General features: G+C 43.3%; 1 pseudogene across 1 annotated transcript in view; it reads left to right on the top strand.

The window, feature by feature from the left end:
* The window catches only part of LOC115834083, a 6,181-nt pseudogene extending 1,216 nt beyond the window's left edge, over window positions 1-4,965 (top strand). The window contains exons 3-6 of the transcript XR_004029191.1: window positions 1,357-1,587; window positions 2,307-2,329; window positions 3,277-3,374; window positions 4,466-4,965. The product of XR_004029191.1 is annotated as a tripartite motif-containing protein 51-like (transcript). The remainder of the gene's footprint in view (window positions 1-1,356; window positions 1,588-2,306; window positions 2,330-3,276; window positions 3,375-4,465) is intronic.
* Window positions 4,966-16,599: the final 11,634 nt, after the last annotated feature.

Consider the following 16,599-nt stretch of genomic DNA (forward strand, 5'->3'; position numbering starts at 1 on the left):
CGGAAGGAGCAAGCGCGCAAACTTAGGGAATGCATGAAATGAAATATCAGAACTAATTAATATTGAATAAGTCATAACACATAATGGGAAAAGTGGTGAGAAATGTAGACTTGTGTCTTGATGAAGATATAAATATGTGAGAAATACGGGAACTAGTATTTAATATAAGGAGAACTCTAAGGACTTGAGAAGAATTCTAGAAATGATTTTCTCTTTGTGGATGTTTATATTGAGGGTATGGTATCGAATATTAATTCATTAATTTATTCTAATATTAATTGAAAGATATTTTATGAGTACTTAGTCTATGTCAAATATCAACTTAGAAAATGAAGGAGTAAAGAAGAAAGAAAACACACAAATCTTGCAATGGAAATGAGAAAAGCAAATGGTCACCATGCAGATATGTGAAGTACATGATGTGTTAGAGTGTAGTAGTGTCTTTGGAGAATAATCCAGCAGGAAAATAGAAAAGGAGCACAGAGGCCAGGGACTGGGGATGAGGGTTTGAGTTTTAAATAGGGTGGTCAGAAAAAAGGCTCATGGAAAAATTCACACTGAAACAAAATCTTGATCAGGAGGAAATATGAATATATCTGAATATATATGTGTATCTGGGTGTATATATATATATATATGGATATATATGAGGAATATATATATATACACACACAGATAAAAATATATATTCCTCATATATCGATATATACCTATATTTGAGAAATATATATATGAGTACATATATGAGAAATATGTATATATATATATACACGAAAATAATTCTACGTATAGAAAACAACATGGGCAGTAATATTTAATTTGCATTTATTTGGGGGATTGAGGAACCACAAAGAAGTCCATGTTGCCGATTAGGGTGAGTTTGGAAGAGAATAAATGAAACCTTATTAGAATATGTTATGCTGGGTGAAATGCATTGAGTTGACAATGCTAGTCTGTGGTCATGTCATCATTTCTCATATAATGGTTTTACATAACTTGCCCCAATTCTCCAAAATAGAAATAATGGTTTCTTACCTAGTCAATATAACTCGATAGTTTGATTCTTATGCAAGAGCTGTGTTTTCTTTCTATAAATGTGGTGTGGAAGAGAGAAATCCATTTTTATATACCTATCTTAGAAAACATTTTATCATTAATCAGGTGAATGTAACTGGGCAGAAACAACTATGTTGATACTAGTACAGAAAAAAAAAGGAAAGTAATAAAATTTTGTGGAATCTGAGAATTGACAATATTGAGGATTAAAATATTGGGTATTCAGAATGCTAAGAGGAATCAGTGAAATTCAAGAGAAGATGGATAAAACATTTCTATTTTGACTAATTGTCACTGCAGGATTATGTGAGTTTAAGGATAGAAGCAATCAGAGCTGAATATCAGAAGATGCCTGCATTTCTCCATGAAGAAGAGCAACATCACTTGGAGAGGCTGCGAAAGGAAGGCGAGGACATTTTTCAGCAACTCAATGAAAGCAAAGCCAGAATGGAACATTTGAGGGAGCTTTTAAGAGGAATGTATGAGGATCTGAAGCAAATGTGCCATAAAGCAGATGTGGAGCTACTCCAGGTATGGACTGATCATGGGGTATCATGATGTTGAACATTCACATGCATGAGTGTTTTTCCTCTCTCCTGAAATCCGTCTCCCCCTTTACTTCCATGATTTGTTTCCAAAAATAGGATTCGATAACTAATGCTACTTGGTTGGGAGGGTATAGCCTCTCCTAGTGATCCTACCAGGCCAAAGATCCCTCCTACTTTATCCACCAGCAACAAAACTTTGTAGAATGGCCAAGGTAACAGACAGCCCCAAGAAATATTTCCCATCAAAAGTCAGTGATGTATTTAGGATTTTTGAAAGTGGATAAAATGAGAAGTGATTCATTGGCATTTAGGCTAATTTGGAGACATGGCATGATGGAGAAGTTGGGGAATCTAGGATCACACTAATATTATTTTGGGGTCCACTCATTTTGGTAACAGGGCTGAGGGAAGATGACTGAGTAGCTTCTTTATGGTTACCGCAGAGCGTAGACTCTGTGGGCCTCCTCTCCCTTCACTTGTAAAAAGAACGTCTTCAAGACTTAGACTTTATGAGGACATTAATTCATGACATATGATAGACTGGGATTTTCATGAGAAAAGAAACAGAAAATGATTTCCAGGAGGGAACATTGTAGGAAAATTATATCTTCAGAAACTGTCTCCAAATCTCACACTGAACTTAGTGGAAGATTCCTCTTGTGGAAAGCACTAAGCCTTTCTTTTTTTTTTTTTTTTTTACAGGCTTCTGGAGACATATTACACAGGTGAGTGCATACCTAGATTTTAGCAGATGCTTTCAGTTTCCACAAATATCAAGCAGGAACTTTGATATTGAAGGTATAATTAATTCAGATAGTGATACTGCCTTGTGCTGGTTGTACTTTCTCCATCCCCCACCACAGGTAGACATCTATTTTGTTGCCATACACAGTGATTTTCTTAAGCAGTTCAATGAAAGTTCTGCAAAACCAAAAATAAATAAATAAGTAAATAAATAAGAAAGAAAACAAAAAATAAATAAATGAAAGAAAAATAAAGGAAGTGAGCATCTCTATTCCTAATTTCATGTTTATTGCTCAAAAGCCTTCATATTTGAAAGAGAAAATATTACATTTACTACATGGCTACAAAGTCAACCAGGGGAAGCCAGAGAGAAAAGGGAAAGTATTTTAGCCGTGAAAAGTGTTGATGATTTCTAGTTTATATTTAAATATATAATTCTGAAAAATAGATGAACAAACTATTCAGAATGTTTGAACTGTGTAGGCCTCCAGAGAACCTCAACTATAAAAGGCAGATCTCCCTGCCTGGAGCAAGTTTCAACACCCCGGCCTTGAGAAGGAAGCAACAGATGCAGCAGTCTTAAAAATAATCCCACTTTTCCAGACAATGATTTCAGGAATTTCTGGGGAAGTCTGGAACCCAGAATTTCATTTTTGAATATTCTCCTAGTCTTAAGACTAATGATCCTTACTAATTTGGAGCAATACAAAGAAAGATTCGAATGAATTCTCACTCAGATAGACTTTTCCATCATGCTTGAAAATCAGGAACTGTGAATAAGAATGAATTCGAAAAAGAAAATGATAATTTTGGAATTAGCAAATGTGTGGGTTAAAGGGATTCTCATGAAACATCTTTTAAATAAAAGTAGTGATTTTTATTTATTTTTTTGGCTGTAGATGTGGTAACTGTGTCTTTCTCGTTGCAGGTGTGAGTCTCTGCTGCTGCAAGTGTCTGAGCCTGTGAATCCAGAGCTCAGTGCAGGGCCCATCACTGGACTGCTGGACAGGCTCAATGGATTCAGAGGTAAGTGTCAGCCCATTGGCAGAATTCCCACAGTGTATTACTTCTTGTTAGAATCATGAGGGTAATACTTTACCCTTCGCCAAATCTTTATTTCATTTCAGCAGGAAGTGAACCATATGGCTATGCAACCCTTTTATATCTGTGTTTCTATTTATATTCCAATTTATAACATGAAGAGTAAAACATAGCAAAAAACAAATATGTTCTGGGCTCACATGTATAGAGTTATATATTGGGTAAATGGAATGACATAAGAAATAAAAAATTGAGTAAATGGAACAATGCTCAGAAGGAAGCTTAATAATCCAAGCTTACATAAAAATTTTACATTACCATATTTCATTTGAATTGTTAAACACATTTCGTTGGGGAATGGAGTTCACTGAAGTTTGATGGAGTATTTGTATTTTCTTATAATAAATATATATTATTGATATAATGTAAAATTTTGACTTAACATGTAAAAAGAAAGAAGAAATTATTATGTAAATAGGAAGTAAAAATAGAAATGATAATTTCAGTTTAGTTACAACATGAAGAGCTACGAGTAAAATCTAAAATTCAGTTTCAGTCTAGAGCTAGCAGGGATGTCCGCAGAGTGACTGGTAAAAGATTTTGCAAAAATCTGCCTTAAGTTACCACTTATAATTTGAACGTATGGACTTGTATCCAGTTATCTAGAGCAGTGCTTGAGTAAGCTAAAATCTTCCCATTCTTGCCAAAATTATATCACTAGTATTTAAGAACAAGAAATATTTTAATAATAATGACCTTGATAGCTAAAGAGCATTCAAGGCATATAATATCTCACGTTTACATTGGAGATTGGATTAAAACAGTCTGGTCTTATATTGAACTCTCAATTTTTACGTTTTCAATAAATTTTCAATGTCTATTTTTAGGGTTTTGTTCTTCCTATAGAGAATATTAATCATCCTTATACTTTATTAAATGTTTTAGTCACAATTCTCCTGTCCTTGTAACTTCAAATTTCTTGGCAAAGTAAATTCTTGGTAGAACAACTTTTCACTCAAGAATTCTAATTTCTAATAATTACATGTATCCATGCTTTTTTAAAATTATTTTTGCAGTTGATTTTACTCTGCAGCATGAAAGAGCCAATAGTCATATCTTCCTGTGTGGAGATGTGAGAAGCGTGAATGTTGGATGTGACCCTCAAGATGATCCCGATATCACTGCAAAATCTGAATGTTTTCTTGTGTGAGGGGCTCAGGCTTTCACATCTGGCAAATATTATTGGGAGGTTCACCTGTGGGACTCTTGGAATTGGGCTTTTGGAGTCTGTAACAATTATTGGAAAGAGAAGAGACAGAATGACAAGATAGATGGAGAGGAGGGACTCTTTCTTCTTGGATGTGTTAAGGAGGACACTCACCGCAGTCTCTTTACCACCTCCCCATTTGTGGTGCAATATGTTCCAAGACGTACCAGCACAGTAGGATTATTCCTGGATTGTGAAGGTAGAACCATGAGCTTTGTTGATGTTGATCAAAGTTCCCTGATATACACCATCCCTAATTGCTCCTTCTCACCTCCTCTCAGGCCCATCTTTTGCTGTAGTCACTTCTGACCAGAGAAAAGTCAGAAACGTGTCTATATGTTCTGGGAACCAGTTTATCCCAGAAAGCCATCTTTTTTGCACCTCATCAAAAGGACAAATCAGTTATATTTAATATCTTTAGTTGCATTCTAATGTCATCAAAACTCATTTATAGTGTTTCATTAAATATGGTGAAAACACAAAACCATGTGTATTGTTTCCTTTTTTAATCATTTTTGGAAAATCATTACCCATGATGTATGGCATAGAATATATTCTCTGGTTTTTAATTATTTCTGAATGTCACAAAGTGAAATAATAGGTAAGAGAGTTGTCTAAATGAAGTTAAAACCAATGGAAGAAAGTAGAGATCTTGGGCTTCATGAAAAACCTTGGAGTAAAAAGACTCAATGGTAACCTGGAAATATTTTCTTTCTCTTCATCTAACAATATTCTACTTATCCATGTGTTTTATTTATGAACCTATACTTTGAGGTAATCTTATTTGACCTCCTATGCTGTGCTTGTCTTTGTAAATCTCATCTTATATTCAAATGTTCATGCATTATTAGAGTGCTGTTCTACAGTGAAATTTGCAAGGGGATCAGGACAATGCTGAATCAATTAAATATTCAAATGGACATAACTGAATACTGACCCCTACCTCAAACCATATACAGTGCATTTCCACATGGATTCATGTTCTGAAGGTGAAGGGAACACAATAAAATATTCTCATACAGAAAGATTTCCTGACCAGGACAAAAAAGTAACAATTAAGAAGAAAAACTTAGTTTATATCAAAAATAATGACGTCTGTGTTTCAAAATATACCATTCAAGAATTAAAATGCAAACCAAGAGTGGAGAAAAATATTTATCCCAACATATACGCAATAAAATACAATACATGTGATTAATGAATGTAATAAATAAAAGAAAATGAACCCAGTGTAAAATTGGGAAAATATTTGAACAGGTACTTCATAAAATTGGAGGCATAAATATCTGGACAAATATGAAAAGGGGATTACTTTTATTAGTCCTCAGAATAATAAAAATTAATCCATATGTTGAACTACAGGCCTCCATTAAAAATTTGCAAAATTTAAAGACACACAGTATTGTGTGTTGTGAAAGATAAAGAATCAATGAAAGTTATTCATGGCTGGAGGTATGTAAACTGAGATACTTTTTGGCAAACTGACTATGAGCATTCCTTATGGGCTAGATATTCTAATTCTAAAATATATTCCACAGACTGCCTATGTGTATTTCAAGATAAACACAATGTTGATAATTGCAACAATTTTTATAGTAGCTCCAAATTGGAGACAAAATAAATATTCATCAACAGTAGAATTGCTAAATAAATTGTGATCTCATCATACAAAAGAATTTTACAAAACAGAGATAACACCAAAATGCAACAAATCAATGAATCTCAAAAAGAAGTTTAAGAAAAGAATTGAAACACACAAATGTTATATTGCAGTGTTTTATTCAGATAAATTGTGAACTCCATTAATTGATACTAGAAGTTAGAATATTGAATAATATTTTGGAAGGTAATGGTTAGGAAACTTAAAAATTAACCAGGATAAGATACAGGAAGCATTGAAATCAAAGAGAGAAACTATAAGCATTTTTCATGCAGAAGAGTATTTTATATATATATATTAAATATTTTAATGTATAGAATAAGTTTGAAATAAATAAATTTGATGTTTTGCCTAATTTTTCAAATGCATATATTGTAATTTAATTTATGATAATTTAACATCAACATTAAGACATAAAACTGTTTTATTATTATACTTTAAGTTCTGGGGTACATGTGCGGAACATTCAGGTTTGTTACATAGGTATACACGTGCCATGGTGGTTTGCTGCAACCATCAACCCATCATCTACATTAGGTAGTTATCCCAGTGATATCACTCCCCTGGACCCCACCCCCAACAGGCCCCAGTGTGTGATGTTCCCCTCCCTGCGTAAGTATTGGGCCTTTTCCCTCAGATTCAGCCTCAGACAGACATGCTACAAATGTGTCCACTTACCACTTGAGTGGAAAACATCTTGGTTACGATTTGAGGAAGATTTTTTCTCATGGCTTCCAATCCTGAGAGTACAATGCAGCATTGATTACTGCTCAGAGAGAGTGGTCAGGCTATGGAGTAGGGAGGTTTGGTACTAAAGACTAATTAGAAACATAATACTGCAAAAAATTATCTGTGAATCACCATAAATTCCAATGACTCTCATGTAGATTGTCTGATATCAAAGGGTGTATATTGAAGAAATGGTGGATAATAACTTTTATTTGGGTGTTTTAGGAAGTCATATAATGAATAAAAGTGGTTTAAGAAAATAATGGATTTGGCTTCTAGTATTGTTAAGAAACAATAAAAATAAAGGAAAGAAAGGGAGGAATGATTGATTTCATGGTTCTGAGAAGTGGGAAGACATGAGTTTATGTACATAGCTTATTGGTAGAATACATCAGTCAGTCTAGGCTCAGTGGCTCAAGTTCGTAATCCCTATAATTTCACAGTGCTACATCAGGAAAGGGTTTTAAAGACGAATTTCCCTTGAATGATTATTTGTTTTTAAATCCTGTGATGAAATATTTGGTATTAGAAAGCTCAATTGTATTTTCCTCTTTAAAGGAGTGAGTCAGAGCAGCGGCACATGCCCCAATGTGTGAGCTCAGAGCTCAGTGCTCAACCCATCACTGGCCTAATGGACAGATTTCATGACCTCCAGGTGAGTGTCAACCTGCTGAAGTGATGACCACACAGTGCCCTTCAGTCATGGCTTGCTCTTTCTTTCTTTCTTTCTTTCTTTCTTTCTTTCTTTCTTTCTTTCTTTCTTTCTTCTTTCTTTCTTTCTTTCTTTCTTTCTTTCTTTCTTTCTTTCTTTTCTTTCTTTCCTTCCTTCCTTCCTTCCTTCCTTCCTTCCTTCCTTCTTTCTTTCTTTCTTTCTTCTTTCTTTCTTTCTTCTTTCTTCTTTCTTTCTTCTTTCTCTCTCTCTCTTCTCCCCCTTTCTCTCCCTCCCTCCCTCCCTCTCTCTCCCTTTCATCCATGCTGGAGGGCAATGGTGCAATCTTGGCTCACTGCAACCTCCACCTCCCAGGTTCAAGTGATTCTCCTGTCTCAGCCACCCAAGTAGCTGGAATAACAGGCACTCACTATCATGCCCAGTTAATTTTTGTTTTTTTTTTTGTACTTTGTAGAGTTGGGGTTTCGCCATGTTGTCCCGGCTGGTCTTGAACTCCTTACATCAGGTGATCTGCCCGTCTTGGCCTCCCAAAGTGCTGGGATTACAGGCATGAGCCACCACTCTTGGCCTCAGGCATGGTTTTACTGCAGGCAATTTTTTGTTTTTTATTAATCTTTCATCATATAAAAGGGAACAGACTGTAAATAGCATATATAAGCATACATAGTAATACAGTCCTTATGGTCAAATGGAAAAAAATAAATGAAAGCTGATGTAATGGTAAATGTCATTCAGTTTCCTCTTGATTCTGGGCCTTTTGGGTCTGGGTCCCTCTGTGCAGCCAAGGCAGGTCAGATGGAGAGAGATGGTCCAGACCTGGCCAAATGGGTTCTACACGAGCCTTCTGGGTCAACACTGCCTTTCAATAAAGACCTGGGCTGTGATGACTCCAGCCGTGTTCTCCACCACAGAGGGTGGAGTGCTCATAGTGGGTCCTTGGGCCATAGGAGACCCCATTATACACATTGAACAACATGCCATCAAAGCATTTCCCATCTGACACTGCCCAGGGCCCATAACAAGCTACAGCAGCATCATAACCTTTGCCAGCATGAAGCCCGATGTCCTTTTGGTTTATCTGTGTGTATGAGTAAACACACTTACGCTCACCTGTGCATACCCTCACACCATAGTGTACACTGTCCACAGTGGCACCGCTTGCTGCTGAGGGCTGTGCCTTTTATCAAGTCTTATTTCAAGCTGGGTCAGCATGAGGAAATTGTGTATGCAACACTGACTTTCCACTGAGTCACTCAAAAATTAGTAAAATCATTTCAGTTAGTGTGTGTTTTTCTTTTTCCTGTTAATGAAGGAACCTGTGAGTGCAGGGGCACAGAAACGAGCAGTTGATTTAAGTCATCCAACGCATAAGCAAGTTCCAAATGCACTGAGAGGCGAGGAGGAGAAGATGCGAAGGGCGCCTTGGGAAGAACTGTTTTCGCTATAAGCCCTTGGCGGCTCCCAGCATGCCCACTTAGATGGCATTCACCCCACTGCAGTCGTCGTCATCAATGTGACTTTGTTGTTTTAGAAGGATATGTTGTGGTCAGGGTTCCACCTGTCCTTCCCTAGACCACGGCCCTCCAGGCAGTTCTAGGCAGGTCCCAGTCAAAATGTACTGGGGTATAAACCAAGGACCAGGACCACAGAAACAGGAACCCCAGGGGCTTCCAAGGGAAAGTGCTGGCTGCCAGGTGCAGAATCCATAGAATTACCTACCATGGGAGCCAGCGGGACCTGCGCATATCCCTGGGGAGTCTGTTAGAATTTCCCCAAATACTGTAAAAGAGAAAAGTACTCATACTTTATCACGTGAAAGACTAATGATGTCTAGGAGTTGACACAGAACAGGAGGACTCTGACCACCACAGGACCAGCGAGATGTGTCAGGACAGAAATGAGCAAGCTTGAGTCTCCGGGCAAACCTGGGGAAAGAGTAATGCAAGGCACACCTCAGGGCTGTACTCACTCCTCAAGGCAGGCTTGGGTCCCCAGGGTAAGTGTGAAGAGACAGCCTTCCCGTATCACGTAGTGTGGATGGCGAGACTGCAGGGGATGTAGTCCTCTTGCCGGTGGGCTGCATGAAACAGCAGGCTTTGCATCTTTTTCAGGCCTGGGGTCTGGCCTTACCCCAGGGGTTTCTGTTTCACCCACAATTTCACCCACAACAGACTCGCCTCCACACCGGAGACCTGGTCACTGCTGACAGCAGGGAGAGAAGCAGGCAGAGGGGCCCAGCACAGCCCTCCTGCATTCATAAATCGTATTTTCCAACGAACATCATGAACTCCGTCTCCTGCTCCCAGGAGGAAGCTCGGGTCTCAGGAGTGGTCAATGCTGAGATGACAAAGCTGTTGAAATTCTGATCTCCATAGTTTTGAGGTCTCTAGTGTTGCCAGGAGACTGTGAGGAGGAGCTTGTAAAGAAAGAGGCACATGATGTTTCACACTGCTTTTCCCAAGGGCAGCCAAGGGACAGCCTCTGCACACTGAGGTAATTCTAGATGATTGGCTCCACGCTCTTCCCTCCTCCTTTCTAGTGAGTTTAGTGCTGGCTGACTGTAGAACACTTTATTCACAGAAGCAAGTAGAAAAAATTGTCACTCTTAATTCACATGCTCTAACGTCAGACCAGGAGTGACCGGTTCTGGAGGGAAGTGCTAGGACTGGCTCATTTGTGTTCTCATCAGCTGCCTCAGTGTACAGGGAGGTGGATTTCACTGGTGTTGATACATGCTTTCAAATCCACAAGAGGCTCTCCGAGGGACAGAAGTGAGTTCACACCCACCGTAAAGCCATTTCTGTTGTCAGAGTCCCCAATCTCCAATCACCAAAAAATTCTCCACCAAGGGGCGAGCTCCAGCCATCTCACTTGTAATCAGTAGCATCGACATTGTCTGAGAAATATTTATTCTGTCCACTTTAAGCTTAATTTTCACAAACACTAAAAAGTAGTAAAATAGACTTTAGATTTTCCTCTAACTATATTTATATAGAAATCCCTGAGAAGGCAGCTGTCAACTTGAAATTCACTATCTACAGTTAATTAACATCAGGGTGCCGGGAGGGACCCTGAGCCCTATTCCTGTGCACAGCGGGGGCTGGGCTGTCATTGCAGGAGAGCAAACCTGGTCTCCCTTCTGTGCAAAGAGGAGGGGGTGGGAGGGGCACGGCGGTGGAGGAATTCTTAGCCATCAGCACAGATGCTGGCAGGCCTGCTGTTCACTCACTCTGGGGGCCTGGAGGTCCCACCATGATAACACCACATTGCCTCACAGAGGCCCCTGCTTTTCTGTCCTTGGGAGACCTCAGGATAGGTGGTGCCTGAGATCATAAAGAACTTAACCAACTGGGAGAAGAAAACAGGCAAATGAAGGAAGTGTGAATGAGGAAGAAGAGATGAAGTAACAGGGGTGGGAGAACGTGGTGATAAAGCCAGGGGGACAGTGTGGTGGCAACTAACAGGAGAGGAGAAGGGGGCCCATGCTCATCAGTCCCCTCCTTCCTGAACAACATGAGGGGTACAGGGAGGGCGAGCCCTCAATGAGTGAATGCAGCAGTTCAAAGAAACAAAAATAGACAAAAATAATAAATGTTCTCCTAGGACACCAGGCTTTTAGGGAGGCCACTGTGAGACCTCTGAATGCCCGATGCCCAATAGTGCTGAGGGGGTAAGTGACAAAAAGCCTGCACCCCCCAGCCCTGTGCACCATCTGAGACCGAGGAGCCTGTGTCACCAGTAACTAGAGCTAGAGGAAAGGTCTTCCAAATGGCTCAGGAAGATGAGTGGGCATTTCACTCCACCTCTGGGACCAGATGACCACACCTCCCCTGAGGAATCCCTTACCCAAAATAATTGAACATAATAATGTTGCTTAAATATAAACTGGCTCAACTGATCACCCTGACACTGACCCCAGGACACCCCCCTCAAGGTGGCTCCAGTTCCTCATCATCTAGACTTTTCTCCCTGCCCTCCCAAACTCCCTGAGCCTGGCTGGAGGCCTGCTTGTCCCCTCTGCTGCCCACTCCAAAGAGGATAAGAAACCAAGAGCATGGGCTCGCCACAGGTCGAGGAAAGAGGCTTGGCGACACTTCCTTTGACTTGGAAAATTCCTCTACTAGCAAATCTGCTTCCACATGGCAAAGATGAGAAGTGCTGGGCCAGTAGCCAGGCACACAGCTGCAGAAGCTACCTGGACCTGCCTCATGGGCCAAAGGGAAGGGCTGCCCATAGGCAAGTCACTTCTAGAACGAGTCCAGAGAGATCAGGGAGAGTCTGGGATCCAATCAGGGATGACCCTTCTTTCAGTTGGGCCTGGTGGGTTTTCAAAATCCAGTCTTTCCACTGGGGCCATACCAAAGCTCCCTGGGAGGTCAGGCTTCCCAGTCCCACCAAAGCCCCCCATGAAGCTGTCATTTTCTCTCAAGTTGCATACACTGGCCAGGTAAAGGCAGCTTCTACTCACCAGGCAAGTGGCCAGCTCACCTTCAGATTTGCCAAAGAAATCTGGGTCCTGCCCCATACTTGCTGGCTTGGCAGGCTTTTCAAAATGCAGGTATCTCTGGAGCTGTTTTGTGGACACCAGGAGCATTACTTGACAAGCCCTGTGCTAGCCCCAGGGTACCCTGTGCACCTGGGTAAGGCTGGAACACACTGGGGACAGGGATCCAACATGTCCACTCTGGAACAGCGTGGGAACTGGAGAAATCACCAGTTGTTTGCTGTCCTGCCATTGCTGTTCTACACATCCCTGGAGACTATGAGCATCGGTTACAGCGTGGTGGTGGCTGATCAGGACCAGAAATGTCCATTTTTGACCTGGAAGCAGCAGACACCTAAGGCTTAGAGTAGACGTGGGGGCTCCATACCATTCCCAGTGCCAACTTCCCTTGGAGGAAACGGGAAGGAATGTCTGGCCACCCACCAAGGGTCAGATGCCACAACAGCCCGAGCAGAAGCTGCCTGACACTGGCTGTTCCAATGACAATAGGACATCCTTGGGAAGGTGGAGCCATTTGTGAGAGCTCAGGATGGGTGTCCTGGAAGTGCCACTTAAAGGCGACTGAGGCCTCTCAAAATGCCTGTGTTAACGCTGCAGCTCTCCATGTGGGCTGCAGTGCAGTCACCTGTGGAGCTTCTTACAGGCCCAGGGCTCAGCTTCCCGGACCAGTGCCTTGAGAACTTTCGCAGCAGGGATAGCCGGCTTGGAAAGGCATGCCTGGGAGACCATGTGACACTGCCTGGCTGGGTCCTGGGCTGACAGAGGTGAGCGTGGAGCTTGTGGTGACTTGGTAATGCTGTGAATTATGTACGTGTGGCAGGAAGGTGCCACAATGCCAAGGCCCCAAGTCTTGGAAATTCCATGAGGTCCGCATGAGGTTGAACTAAACACCAAGTGCAGTCCTCAACGGAAAAATAAAATAAATACCCACATAAGGGACTCTTTGTAACTGAGTCTGGAAGAGAGGGCTGCCTGGTCCACTCCAGGAGAATTTGCCTAAAATAAGTTTGCTCCCCATTGTATTCTCTTTGCTTGTTCTAAACATCACCTCCCCCCATTCCCTTAATTTGCATCGTTCTGGGCTCCTTACTCTTGTTGCATCCTTTTTTTTACATTTTAAGGATGTCTGGATTCGATTTACTTAAGAGCATATATGGCTTAATGTTGTATTTCTGGTAATCATCTATTACATTTCCCGCATTTTATCAAATGACACGTTTTCCTCATATCTATTTTTAATATGTTAAAGATTTTGTATCCAGTTTATCTAAAACTCCTTGATTAAAATGAGTTTAATTCTAGCAATACATACATGCTTATCTCTGCATTGTTTTATAATTTTACGATAAATGTTTTTCCCCAATATATGACTGTATGGATAATACTTTTTAAAAAGATACAATAAAATATGCTATCTCTTTCTCACTTGATCATGTGGCTGAATGAGTCAATCCCTCCATCAAATAGAAATATCTGGCATTACTTAATCTAACTAATGAAAACATCCATTGTGCACGTGCACCCACAATGAGAAGAAAAGACCAAAACAAACAGCCAAAAAGGAGAGAATCCCATGATTTCTGTGTAAACTCCTACAGATATCATAAATATTTATTGCTAGAAACAGTATTTTAAATGAAAGGTCTTCAGGCAAGTGTATTAAAACTGCCTTGGATACAAGGGGCCCTATCACTTGTAAAACTTGGCAAATTGGATAACAATTAAAAATACAAAATTACACAGAAAATACCCTTTAATAAATTGAGATTTTTTTTGATTGAGACGGAGTTTGGCTCTTGTTGCCCAGGCCAGAGTGCAATGGCGCGATCTTGGCTCCCTGCCACCTCTGCCTCTGTGTTCAAGCGATTCTCCTGCCTCAGCCTCTCGAGTAGCTGGGATTACAGGCATGTGCCACCATGCTCGGCTAATTTTGTATTTTTAGTAGAGACGGGGTTTCTCCATGTTGGTCAGGCTACTCTCAGACTCCCAACCTCAGGTGATCCGCCAGCCTCGGCCTCCCAAAGTGCTGGGATTACAGGCGTGAGCCACCGCGCCCGGCCTCATAAATTGATCTTTAAACAAATCTTAATTGAGGTTCTCTAAAGGGAGCCTTTTAGGCAACATGCCCGCTACGTGTACTGATGGCTAGGGTGGCTAGTGTCAGGCGAATCGATGTGGCTCCCCCAGCCCCTTCCTGGGAGCATCCTAGAAAGACAGCGTGGAAACGCCCGCCGCCTGGTGGTCCCCGTAGCTGCCATGGTGCCCAGCCCCGCCGCCTCACCCTGTCCTCAAACCCGCTGTCAAGCGCCCGCGGATTCTCACGTCCTCTTATTCCAGGGCAACGGGTGCTTCTCCTGCACCTTGGCCTGGCGCTTCTTCTCGGCCTCCTCAGCCTCCGGTTTCTCCTCCTTGGCCACCTTGTAAGGCCACTTGGGTATCCGCAGGTGGCCATTGACCTTGGTGCTGCCCTTCCGCGCCGGCCTCTGGGGCTGGAAGGTGGGCGCGGGCGCCTTGCTGAGGCGGACCCCAGGCACCATGCCCCGCCGCAAGCTGCTCCACCGCAGGCGCTGCAGGGGCAGGAGGCTGGCCTTCCGCCGGGCAGGGTCAGCGGAGCCTCAGGACCCCGGCAGCGGGGCAGGTGCGAGGCTGGCTTTTGCGGAGCCCTCCCAGGAGCACGCGGCCACTGGGCAGGGCCGCTTGTGCTGCTCTGTGCCCTCCGCTTCACCCGCCTCCTGAGCCTGCCTCACTGTCCCCCGCCGCGCCGCCAGAATTTCCTGAGCCGCCAGGATTTCCTGCACTGCCAGCCGCCTCTTCTCCATGTACAGGGAGCACTCGGGGCACACGATCTGGCACGCGAGGGCCACGGCGGTGCTGTTAGAGGCTGATGGTCATCCTGACCATGTGGTCCAGGGCGCCCCGGTCCTCCGGGCCACGCACGGAGTGCGGTGTCAGCGCGGACAGCTTGCAGTCCCTGAGCCTCTGCAGGCTCCGGCCATGGAGCGGAGGCAGCTCAAGCTGGTAATTTTCCCCCAACTGCTCCTGGCAGGGGCGCTCCAGGAGCCTCTGCATGAGGCAGACATGTAAGTGGCCACTCTGGCGACATCCCATGGCAGGGGCCCTCGCGTGGACACCTGCCCCTGCTAGCTCAGGGCTCGGATGCGATCGGTTCGACCCTTCATGTTGGCTTTCACCCCTAACGGGTCCATTCTTCAAGGTCAAGACCCAGGACATAGTTCAACAAGTAGTCGGTGGTGATAGCGTGCCCTGACTGGGCCAGAACAGCCTCTTTAGTAAAACAGCGCAGGAAAGTCATGAAACAGATGCTCAGCTCCTTTCTTCATTTTCACTTTAATTCCGTGATGCCTCTATGTCCATCTGACGACATCTCTCCTGGGGTCTGGGACTCTGCTGGTCTCAATGCCTACTCAGAAGCGTTCCTGGCCATCATCAGCCATGAAAACCTCAAAGCCCTCCATCCTCAACGTGGGATCCCTGGGCCAGCGGCATCAGCCTCACCAGGAAACCTGTTCTGCTCATTCTTGGGCCCCACCCCAGGCCTATTCACAGAAAGACTCCAGGGGCAGGGCCTGGCAGTCTGTGTTTCCACCAGATCTGTGTTAAAGCTCAAATGAACCAGCCCAGGTGATGCTGAGGCAGGAAGCGAAAGGCTGAGAGCCAGGGTCTAAGGCAACTGTGCCCATGGGGCCAGGGGCAGCTCCTGACTGTGCAGCTATGATTAGGGTTGCATTCCCTTCCCTGTCCTGCTAGTTGACGTCAATTTGGGGGCACTCAGCTAAGGCCACCACGGTATATCCACAAAGCCGTTGTAGCAGGCGACATTAAGGCCAGTCTAGCCATTGTGGTCAGTCTCCTGCGCCTTCTCAACGCTCAGCCCCCGCTGCACCAGAGTCTGCAGCAGCCCCACTGCTCCAGGACACCCTCCTCCAGGACGCTCTCCACACCATGGACGCCGTGCTCCTCCTGGTCCTGGAAAGAGTCGTCCCAGGCGATGCTGCGGGTGTCGGGCAGACTGTAGAAGTCCTGGAACTCTTTGTATTCAGCGCGGTCCTCCCAGACCTGTGTGCCTAGGAGTGGGGACAGCGGTGGCGGGGTCATGCAGCGCGCCCTGCCACCCTGCGGCTGGGTCCCAGCCAGCAGCACCACCCTGGCCGCCAGAGGCGTGGGCGGGGGGCGGAGGCTCTGTCCGGGAAAGCCTGGTGGGCGCCAAGGTCCCTGCTTCTTGCTTCTGTGTCCCCAGGGAAGCCCTAGCTCCGCCCCCAGCCCAATGGAAACCTGGCTTCTTTTACATTATTGTTTGTTTTTATTTTAACTTTTTAGGACATTGATAAAATCACTTTCTGATTTTTGAGATAAAAAATT

This window comes from Nomascus leucogenys, unplaced genomic scaffold (assembly GCF_006542625.1).
Source record: "Nomascus leucogenys isolate Asia unplaced genomic scaffold, Asia_NLE_v1 001364F_39951_qpd_obj, whole genome shotgun sequence".
In the NCBI taxonomy this organism is placed as follows: Eukaryota; Metazoa; Chordata; class Mammalia; order Primates; family Hylobatidae; genus Nomascus; species Nomascus leucogenys.